The sequence below is a fragment of the Ctenopharyngodon idella genome, chromosome 3, assembly GCF_019924925.1.
Source record: "Ctenopharyngodon idella isolate HZGC_01 chromosome 3, HZGC01, whole genome shotgun sequence".
NCBI classification, from domain to species: Eukaryota; Metazoa; Chordata; class Actinopteri; order Cypriniformes; family Xenocyprididae; genus Ctenopharyngodon; species Ctenopharyngodon idella.
Window position 1 is genome coordinate 31637697 of NC_067222.1, and position 10334 is coordinate 31648030.

General features: G+C 43.1%; 1 long non-coding RNA gene across 1 annotated transcript; it reads right to left on the bottom strand.

Annotated features, from left to right (window-relative positions):
• Positions 1 to 7690: 7690 nt before the first annotated feature.
• Positions 7691 to 8315, bottom strand: LOC127509627 (uncharacterized). The gene is made up of 2 exons (XR_007929292.1): positions 8124 to 8315; positions 7691 to 7986 (listed from the first exon to the last, which is right to left on the bottom strand). It is a non-coding gene; the product is annotated as an uncharacterized LOC127509627 (long non-coding RNA).
• Positions 8316 to 10334: the final 2019 nt, after the last annotated feature.

The window sequence follows — 10334 nt, forward strand, 5'->3', positions numbered from 1 at the left end:
AAAAGTTTGTCTACATTTTTTTTTTTTTTTTTTTTTTGAATAACACAACCTTGAAAGTTTAAAACCACTAAAAAACAATGTAGAAAAATAAAATATATGACAGTATCAATTCAAGTGATGCATTACTGCCATCTATTGGTGTTTGGCGTGAACATGAGAAACATGAGAACATGGAGAAACATGAACATTTAAGGAGAGGTTTTGTGAGTCATGTAAAACAAAGGATCTTTTTTAAGAATCATGAGGGTAGGTATCAACAGGACAGTAAGCCATAAACATATTTATGTATTGCATAATTTGCAAGATCAGTGAATATAGTACAATTTGATAAAAATATATTTACAGTTGTTACTTTTTAAAGAATTATTTGTATACCTGATCCTAACCATAAAATGAGTTCTGTTGCTATAGTCATGTATTCAGTCATGTTAAATAATATTTTTGACTAACTGCTGTGACTGCTGTTTTTGTACAGAGATGTGTCTTGTGTAGTCACAGTGTGTATCTGGCACAGTAATACACAGCTGTGTCTTCAATCTGAAAATTCTTTCCCTGTAGAAACACTGTGTTTTTGGACGTGTCCTGGGTGAAACTGATCTTGTTTTTGACTGAGTCTTTAATATCAGTGCCACCACCATTACAAAGATATCCCAGTTATTCCAGTGCTTTTCCAGTGGGTTGACGTATCCAGTTAATGCAATAGCTTGTTTCTGAAATCCTGCAGGAGATGGAAAATGATTCTTGAGGTTTCACAGCTAAGATGGAGATTGAATGAGCTCGACACAGCAAACACCACCTGAAAAAAAAAAAAAAGTGAAATAATGTGTTATTAAATATGCTCATTTAATTAAAGCCTCAGGGTGCCGCTTCACATTACCACTCACCGCATAATAATGAACTCTCACGGGCAAAGATAATAACAGCAGAGGCTACGTGCAACACATTAAATAATAATCAAACCAATAAGTCTAAAAACAGCTGTTGCATTTTACCGTGCAGCATGCGTCAGTGTAACAAATCAACGTGAGAATAACAAATCGATCAGAAATCCTACATGTTAATGTACATTGTACATTGTTAATGTACACTGAATTTGGGATTTTCCTTAGTTGCCAGTTATAATCATCAAAATTAAAAGAAATAAACATTTGAAATATATATTAGTCTGTGTGTAATGAATGAATATAATATACAAGTTTCACTTTTTGAATGGAATTAGTGAAATAAATCAACTTTTTGATGATATTCTAATTATATGACCAGCACCTGTAGAAGGCTCCGTTTGGGCCAAAGCACTATAGCTTGTTGTATTTCAAGGCTTGTAGGTAGATGTTTCAGTTAGAGTTTGCTCACTTGGAAACTAGCACTGCCACAGGTTGACACCCGTGTCATTCTGAAGTCCCAGGTCCTGTTTGGACCTCCCTCAGAGCATGATGGCATAAGTTTGTACTCCTCTTGCTTAAAGAGAAAAAAGTGTTTTTGCTGAGTACATTGCCTGTTGGAATGTGTGGATAAAATTAAGCTCAGGTTGAGCTAAACTAGTTAATCTCACAAGCCGACACTAGAACGGGTTCTTCGCGTTACCGGCTACTGGAAGCGAGTACATGGGAAGATACCGGTTCCACACGAAGGCTATAGAATCTAGCGAACGTGTTGGGTGTCGCCCAGCCCACAGCTCTACAGATATCTGTTTGCCAGCACCCAGGAAGAGGCAACTCCTCTAGTGGAGTGAGCTCTTAACCCGAGCGGGCAAGGCACGCCTTGGGACTGATAAGCCAAGGCGATGGCGTCCACTATCCAGTGGGCCATCCTCTGCTTGAAGACAGCCTTTCTCTTCTGCTGGCCTCCGTAACAGACAAAGAGCTGATCTGAGGTCCTAAAGCTTTGCGTTCTATCCACGTACAGGCGCAGAGCGCGGACAGGACAGAGCAAAGCCAGGGCTGGGTCTGCCTCCTCCGAAGGCAGCGCTTGCAGGTTCACTACCTGATCTCTGAAGGGAGTGTTAGGAACCTTGGGCACATATCCAGGCCGGGGTCTCAGGATAACATGAGAGTCACCAGGCCCGAATTCCAGGCATGATTCGTCGACCGAAAATGCATGCAGGTCCCCTACCCTCTTCAACGAGGCCAATGCAACCAGGAGGATGGTCTTAAGAGACAGTACTTTTAACTCTACTGACCTCAAAGGCTCGAAGGGATGACCCCGGAGAGATGTAAGTACCAGGGAGAGATCCCAAGAGGGTATAGAGGAAGGGTGAGGCGGATTCAGTCTCCTCGCCCCCCTCAGGAACGTGCTTCCCCAAAGACTTACCATTGACTGCATCATGTTGTGCGGCAATAGCGGCAACATACACCTTGAGGTGGAGGGAGACAGCCTTCGCTCCAAGCCCTCTTGCAGAAAGGAAAGCACAGACCTGACCAAACATGATCGGGGGTCCTTTTGGTGAGATGACAATGCCAATGCAGTTGGGGCCCCGTCCACAGACCCGAGACTGCATGCCCGTTGTACGACACTTGTTCGAGAGGAACTTCTGCCCGCAGGAACGAAGGGTCCGACAACTGAGCGAGGGTACGACGGCAGTTCGGTGTCATGGGGACACGGAACGTACCGCATTGCCACGCCCATCTCGGGACCCGGCCGTGAAGCCAGTGCTAAAGCAGCCTCATATGAAGCAATCCGAGCGGCATGACTGCGGCTGCGGCTGTGGATGCCATTTGCCCCAGGAGCCTCTGAAAAAGTTTCAGTGGGGCCGCTGTCCTGCGCGTGAACGAACTCAGGCAGTTCAACACTGACTGGACATGCTCCTCAGTGAGGCGACCGAGTCCAGTTCCATACCGAGATAAGAGATCCTCTGCCCGGGGGCGAGTTTGCTCTTGTCCCAGTTGACCCAAAGACCCAACCGGCTGAGGTGAGCTAACACCATGTCCCTGTGTTCGCACAACTGCTATCGCGAGCTGGCCAGAATGAGCCAGTCATCGAGGTAGTTGAGAATGCGAACGCCCTGTTCCTTGAGCGGAACAATGGCCCCCTCCGCAACCTTGGTAAAGACAAAGGGTAGGACTTTGTACTGATATGCCCGACCCTCGAATGCAAACCGAAGGAAGGGTCTGTGTTGAGGCAGAAAGTACGTATCCTTCAGGTCGGTCTCTGCGAGGTGGCAATGTGTATGGGAAACGGCGCAAGGGAGGCGGCCTCGACATACACACTGGGACCTGCTGGCGAAGTGAGAGGGGGCTGAGAGTGGCGAGGTGGAGCACCGCACACTGCCACCCGCGCCCTCTTGGGACCTGGAGGCTTGGGGAACAGTTCTAATTCATAGGTACCGCTGGACTCCAGAGAACCAGAGGCGGAACGGAACCAAAAATTCTCCACCCGGCCCTCCTCTGGGGGAGGGAGTGATGCGGGCATCGTCTCCCGAAGAACTGTCTACCTCTGCTCCAGGTCGCCCGTTTCAGGACCGCTTCTCGCTAACCACCTGGCTTGGCTGCGGACTGAGCGGGCTGGGTTTTAGGCCAGCTTGTGAGATGACAGCATCGAGAAAGCGCACTTTGACAACTTCTCACACCTCTGCAAGGCTAGCCAGGGGTGTTTCTGGACCACCATGGTGGACATTGTCTGGCCAGGGGCTTGCGCTGTGACTCGCATCACACGTAGCTCAACCCCGACTCAGAACTACCCACATGCAATCAGTGCTTTGGCCTTCCACAGACTCGCCGGGGGCCAAGACACATGCAGGGCAGAGGTGGTGTGCCTGTAGCACTGCCACCCCACCATCGAGGGTAGTGAGAGAGGAAAAACTTTTAATGCAGATTATGGCCCTTTTGGTGTTCCATATTTGGCACCAAAAGGCTTCCATACTGCCAAGTTTTTCATGCACATCCAGGCTAAAAAACAGGGGGCATCGCACCATGCCCCCAAGGGCCCGGGAAAGCATGGTCGTCAACTCTGAATCTGATTCAGCATGAGCACACCACAACCGTGGGACGCTCAGCCTCATCTTCATTTCCAGAGCCCAACATCCCTCTCTCCAATGTAGCAATCGACATCTGATCCTCTGCTGGAGCCCTGACTGAAACGCTAGGTCCCCCATGAGAAGGATCAGCAATCCATCCAGAAGCTACCAGCCATGTGGGACAGTGAACGTGGCCGTCTAACTGGATAACACACTGAGCGCCGACGTGGCCATGTTCTTACTAAACATAAACCACCCACGAACACAGTTACAGCATGTTTGCGATGTGCTAGAGGAGTGGGGGGCCCACGGAGATTGGCTCGGTGGGTATTGCCCCACTGTGTTCCTCAGGTCACCCTGGCTTATTCACCAAAGTAGCACTTTTCTGATTTAGAAAAAGAAGCTAGATCGGGGAATAGGTGAGGGGACTTCACCTCGTTTGAGGCACTTGAGTCTCGACCGCGCATCTAGAGCGCCGAACAACGCGCTGGGTTGCCATGACAACCCACGCTGTCAGCCGGCAGTTTGACGGCACACGGCGCGCTGAGCGCTCAAGCCCTTACGAGAAAGGCAAGACAAACAACGTGCCGACGTGGGCATGCTCTCATAAGAGAACATGAACCACCCACAAACAGTGTCTCAGCACACTAAGCAGACATGAGAGAAAGTGATTGTGGCCGTCAGTGAGGACAGGAAACGACCGACTCCAGAAACGCACAGACGGAATAATATCTTAAAAAAGACACACTGTCTGTCTATGAAGCTCTTTTAGAAGGGGAAAGAGACAGCTCTTTGTGTTGTGCTGAAGCACACAGGGGATCAGCCGCGGTGTGACTGCAGGAACACACTGATCGCCTACAGTCACACACAGAGAAGGAACCGGTACCCAAATCGCAAACCGACCGGACAAAGACAGCTTTGCTGTAAAAACAGCAGTTGAGAGCTCTGTAGCTCAGGGCCGCCGCTGTAATTGCCGTAACACCAGCACAGACTTTACAAGAAGGCTTTCTTCTCTCCAAAAGACTCGTAGCTTTACACAGTAAAGGCGATCTTGCAGGAACACAAATGCTTGGCTCCGAAGCAAAAGACAAAGTGCGTGTGCATCTGCATCCGCACTTGTACCCGCGCTGCGGGACGGAGCATGTGCTATTAATCACGCACGCCAATATCCATTGGCTCGTTTAGTTTACACTCGAAGGTGATAGCGCTCTCTAGCGATATCCCAATTCGCCGGTCACTACTGACGTACATCGAACATGACCGACTGAAAGGGAACCACGCGTCTGTAGACTGAACACGTAATATGCATGCACATGACGTCACCGTTTTCACAAGTTCACATTTTTGTAGTTTACACAGAGACAATTACTGTATCATTTTCAAAACCTTGCACTTTCAAATGCATTTTCAAAAGTTTGCCTATTCAGGCCCTTAAAACGCTGTTGTCATGTAAATGAACAGCCAAAAAGCATAAAAAAAATTCTGTTTTTAGTTGAAAAGTGTCATGTAAACAGCTCCTAAGGAAAAGAAGAACACAGAATCTAAACAGAAACAGAGCATACTGTACATGTGACACACAAAGTCTAGAACAGATTTTATGATGAAGCTACTCTAAGGCTTCTGCTGTTTTAACACTCAGAGGTCGGCTGGTTGCCCCAGCGATACCACCTTGCTTTTTTTCTTATCAGTATGAAAGAGACTCAAAATACTCTGTCGATTTTGCACATACAATTAAGAGTTATACACCATTTTAATCTGTGAAATATCTTCTTTTATTTGTGTACACTCAGAGTAAAAACAAAATGTTGTGTTTTTTGCAAAATAAAGAAAACAAACATAATGTGCGAGCCGCAGTCTCTCTCTGAACAAAGTCCAATCTGATAGTTCTCAGAAAATGAACTGTAACTTAGTGAATACTAATCACAAAAAAATGAGACTTATGTCCAAAGAAATGTTGAAATATCAGGTTTTAAATCCTGTAAGTCAAATCGAAAACAAAAATTCTCTGTTTATGTAATCTGTATGAAAAGAGAGACATGTCAGATGTCCGTGAGACAGCTCATTATCCGCTAATTCGGCCACACCCATGGAGCGAGCGCTATTCAGACGCAAATTCTGAGGCAATACATGTATGCCATGTCTCAGTCGTGTATTTATTATCTTCAAAAGTGTCTATCTGCATGTTATAGCCATGGTTAGCGATCTCTGGAAGCCTTTGTTAGTTCCTGGAATGTCACATGGTATGCCTGTTCTTCATTAGGAGTCATTAGTGGACTAAATGTGCACAGAGCGCCCTCCGGCTGCAAGTATGAATTGAAAACACAGTAGGCTATCTAGCGCTCATAGTGATGACAATAAATATTGAATAAATATTACTCCTCTGTATAGAAAATTGACATAAACATGAGAATCCATTCATATTTCTCCAAATGTGCTTGCTTTTAAGCTAAAAGCTCTAATGGATGTTGTTTTGTCAAAGGTAACGACTCCGTTTTTCATATTCATAACTCCTGACGCATAGGCTATTAACAAATTACAGTCACTATAAGAGTAAAACAGAGGTCAAAATGTGAAGCTTGAGTCTTAGATCTTTTCTCTATGATGTATAGTTTGTCAACTGCACATTAACATTTGGGCTATATAATATAACAAATATAATAGCCTACATGAAATGCCATAGAGGTAACATGAATGTTCAGACATTTTGCATCACAGAAATACATTATATTTTAAAGTATATTAAAATAGAAAACCATTATTTGGTTAGAATTCTTTTGGTAGAGACTTCTTTTAAAAACATTATAATAGTAATGCGTCCAATCTTTTGACTGGTACTGTAATTTAAACTATAATAGGCCTATACAAAATTTTCTTCACATGATGTGCAATAATACGTGCATGCATGAGATCACAAAAATCATGTTTTTTTGTCAAGAGTGGACATTATATTAATGTTAATATTCTTATTAGCATGTTCACAGAGGGTTTTTTCACATAGCCTTCCTGACTGAAAGGGCTCATTATGTTTTATATTTGTCTTTTCAGGTGTGAATCACAGCATTATTCATGAAGATTCACGCCTCCATGCATACTGTGTGTCTTGACAAAAAGTGTCTTACAAAATTAAAATCAATATATTGTTTTATATGAACGAGTAGGCAGGATAATTTTTACACCATTTTGAAGCAAAAACTCTAGTCTACAACCTCCAATACCCAGAAGCCTTGTGAACACATATATAAAACATATATAATATTAGTTTTGTGGCCTTATTTCAGTGACTTAAGTTTTTTGTTTTTTCAATAACCACGCATAAACGTTATTCCTTCAAAAATACAAACATGTACATACATGTTGCTCACATATTATGGTAGCCTAGTTTGTGCTGAATACAGTGTAATGACACTTCTTCCATTAATATGTTTATGAACAACTGAAAAAAGCACAAATGTCAGGGCATGTCAAAACTTCTCCAGGGCCCCAAAAATCCTGACTCCAAGAGGGTTAAAGAGTTATTTGTGGTGTTTCTTCAGACTTTCAAAATTTTACAGTCTCTTTCTTGGTCAAGAAAACAAAAGTTTACTGAGTGATGCTCAAAACAGGCAACTAAGACTGCTTGACAAGAGCGCCACCTCTTGTAAATACAAAAGTACATCTGGAGCATAAGTGAAGTCAACAGGAAAGGAAGAGGTTTTTGTATTGCTTTGACTCTGAACTCATTCACAGTGACTCTCTAGCACAGTAATACACAGCAGTGTCTTCAGTCTTGAGGCTGTTCATCTGCAGGTACAGTTGACTGCTGGAGTCATCTCTGGACACTGTGAACCTTCCCTGGACTGACTGGGAATAGTAGATCTGAGAACTGGATGTGCCGATAGTTGCAACCCATTCCAGTCCTTTACCGTGACCCTGTCTCACCACAGCTGCCCAGTAGCTGCTGAAAGAATATCCAGAGGCGGTACAGACCAGCCGAAAAGATTCACCAGGTCTTTTTACCACAGCTTGAGACTGAGTGAAGGTCTGACAATGAATATCTGTGGAAGAGAGACGAAAAAAAGACTTAAAAGTCTAAATGTAAATATGTAAAACTATTAAAAAAATGATCTGTTGTAGTGGGCTTTCTAAAATTATTTCTACATATATTATTGTTATTATTTATAAATTAACAAACCATGTAAAAATAGTAATAGCAGGAGTGAACTGATCATTGTTGTCATTGCTGATTGATTCTCCTCTACAGGATCCACATACAGTCAGTGAACACAGACACAGAAATATACAGCACAGTTTTGCATAAACTCCTCCTCCAGTCTGTCAATGCTTGTTTGTACCGTTGTGTATGGATGGATGGATGGATAGGTGGATGGGTTGTCACAATCGTGTCACAAGTCTCTTATGTTTTGTAAGGACATTTATGTTTGAAATGTATTCTCAGTTCCCATTGTTTCTGTGCTCCCTTCCTTTGTTTGGTACCTGTTTCCCTTGTTGTCTTACCTGCCTTGTTTGTCGCCGTAGTTACTCTCTTTAATTCACATGAATACTAATCACCAACACCTCTCCTTAGTCAGTCCCTTGTTAGCCTTTCTATTGAAACCTCTGTGCTTCAATTGTTGTTTGTTGGTCTATGCTCCTGTATGTGTCCCTATTCTTGCTTTCCTGCCTTCTCTGTGGATTATTATACTCTTGCTCTTGGATTGGTTTATTCGGCATTTGTGTTTCTCTAATAAACTTGTGCATCTGGATTCTCGCCCTCTGTCTCTCCCTGCTTAAACGTTACATGGATGGATGGATGGATGGATGGATGGATGGGTTGTGATGGGAGAAACTAAGCTTCGAATCAATTGAAACGATTTCTTCGCAAAACGATTCACTGTTTCAAACTTTCGAAAAGCCAAACGCTGCTGACCCCTGCTGGTCAGAAAAGTGGAAATGCAACAAAAACTCAGGCCAAACATGCATTAAAAACACCTTTTATAAACCCATTGTAAATGTTTTATTGAAAGTAAAATCTATCAAATGCAATTAACTAATCATCTAATCAGATTAAGTATCAATTAAGTATCAGTTCAGGTTTTTGTACAGAGATGTGTATCTGGCACAGTAATACACAGCTGTATCTTCAGTCTGAAAATTATTTCTCTGTAAAAACACTGTGTTTTTGGACGTGTCCTGGGTGAAACTGATCTTGTTTTTTCTTTCTGTAGTGCCAGTGCTACCATCTCTGCAAAAATATCCCAGCCATTCCAGTGCTTTTCCAGTGGGTTGACGTATCCAGTTAATGCAATAGTTTGATTCTGAAATCCTGCAGGAGATGGAAAATGATTCTTGAGGTTTCACAACCATAGATGGAGGTTGAGTGAGCTCAACACAGTAAACACCACCTGAAAACAACAATGGAAGAATACCAGCAGCCACATCACCCTGTAGCCCAAGATGCCCACTAAGCTAAGCAGGGTTAAGCCTGGTTAGTACCTGGATAGTACCTGCCGTCGCATCATCCAAGTGGATGCTGCACACTGGTAGTGGATGAGGAGAGACCCCTGATATGACTGTAAAGGGCTTTGGGTGTACAGTACATATGAAAGTGCTATATAAATGCTTCATTCATTCATTCATTCATTCAAGAATGTGTTATTAATTACGTCTTAAAACCTCTGTTAACAGTTATGAAGCTTATTTCATTCCCTTAGAGTTTAAATAAATGTTGCGTCGCGTCCAGTGTAGACAGAATCACTGATTATAATGGATTCCATTTGCTTTTGTCGCGTCTCGCTGCTCGTGTCTGGTGTAAACATGTTGTTTTGTTAGTTGTGACGTTTGAATTAGATTCATTGTCTGCTTTACATTTACCTGGCACTAGCAATCCTTTCAAAAACTTCATGCTTAGTGCAGAAACATGCATCATTCATTTATATTCTCCCTGTTTCTGCAAAACTCAGTTCTAAATCTCTAATCGTGCCATCTAGCAGCCTGTTATTCCAAGACAACAACTGCTTAAACTGATAACAGACCACTCAAGCAGGTACTGTGAGTCATCTTAAGGTAATAAAAAATATGCCAGATTAATATATTGTGTTGAATGATATGTGACAAACAGAAGCATAATAAGCGGGATAATTTTGCAGTGGGGTCTTGTATCACTCTGAAGAGGTTGCCTTTACATAACAATCTGCTGACAGACACTACCTTTAGCCTTGCTGCGCCCCCCTTTTTATAACAATTTTACAAAAAAAAAAAAAAAAACATGCACACTTTACAGACTGTTTCTTGGTCAAGAAAACAAAGGTTTAGTAAGTGATGCTCAAAACAGGCAACTAAAACTGCTTGACAAGAGCGCCACCGCTTGGAAATACAAAAGTACTTCTGGAGCATAAGTGAAGTC